A 1315-nucleotide genomic window follows, 5' to 3' on the forward strand; every position below is an offset into this window, starting at 1 on the left:
CTATTAACTCAGAGCAGTTATAAGAGCAGGTATGAATTTATTCAGCGCTGAGGTGCATGGGGATGTCTCCTCCAAAGGCATGCACACCTTGGAGACTTGTTTCTCCCTTTTTGTTCTCTACAAAGTGGGATTACACACTACACCTAATACATATTCATTTGCTAACCCTGCCTGTCCCCACTTCCTATTAAAGTTAGTTCCACTCCTCTTTGCAGCTGTGCACTGCTCCTTGTTGGTCACTCTGGTGGTCTTCTGGGGGTCTTTGGGGCTGAACTCAGCAATTTTCCTTCAGCTGAACTTTTTACCTTGTCTCTTTGCACATGCTCCTTTCAGTTCTTTTGAGCCCCCTCTTTCCATTTCTTCCGGCTTAGGGGTCCAAAAGAATCCAAGGAACCCCCTCATCCTATGGTGCATTTATCCTTGCATCCTGTTTACCTATTCCAGCTCCTTATCTCATGCTGCAGTCTTTATTCTCTTCCTCCTATTATGGGAGCAGTCAGCATTTCACACGGGTTCTGTAGCCCCTTCTTTTACTCAAGGCAATTCTTATAAATGATAGCTAATTCTTAATTTCTCTGTTTCATTGCCTGCTCCCTGCCTGCCCTGTCCCAAAGCCACGGGACTCTGGCCATGGCAGATGCTCTCCATGGGGACAGACATGACCCTGGCAGTGGGGGTGGCTCCCTAACCGTGGGGACCGGCTGTGGGGACAGCTCCTCACCTTCCAGATCCTTCCCGTTTCTGTCCCGAGCCCCGCTGCCAGCCTGGCTGTGCCTGCAGCAGGACCCTGGGGGTCCTGCAGAGCCGGGTGACAGCAGGGTGACAGCAGGGTGACAGCAGGGTGACAGCAGGGTGACAGGGCAGGCTCGGCCCCTCACGGTGTTCGTGCCTCAGGTCTGGCAGGGCTGTCTGGGGCTGCCGGGGCTCAGCTGCTGCCTTGTCCCGGCTCGCAGGCTCCGGGGGCAGGGGCTGCCCGGGCTCTGTCCCCTCGCTGATCTCCGCGGGCAGCGCAGCTCCCGGGCCGGGCTGTGCCGCTCCTCCAGCAGCGAAGTGGTTAATCCCGGGTGCTCTTTCCAGCCCGGCTTTCCAGCCCCAGCCCTGCTGCCTCCCGGACAAGCGCTCCCCTGGGCAGGTTGCTGGGCCGGGGCCAAGGGGAGGTCCGGCCCGGAGGGACAGCCTTTGTCCCAGGAGCGGGCTCCGGGCTCCAGGTGCGCGCTGCGACCGGGCACGGCGGGACCGGAGCGGGGCCGGAGCGGGACCGGAGCGGGACCTGAGCGGGGCCGGAGCGGGACCGGAGCGGGGCCGGAGCGGGACC

This window comes from Parus major, chromosome 17, assembly GCF_001522545.3.
Source record: "Parus major isolate Abel chromosome 17, Parus_major1.1, whole genome shotgun sequence".
Lineage (NCBI taxonomy): Eukaryota > Metazoa > Chordata > Aves > Passeriformes > Paridae > Parus > Parus major.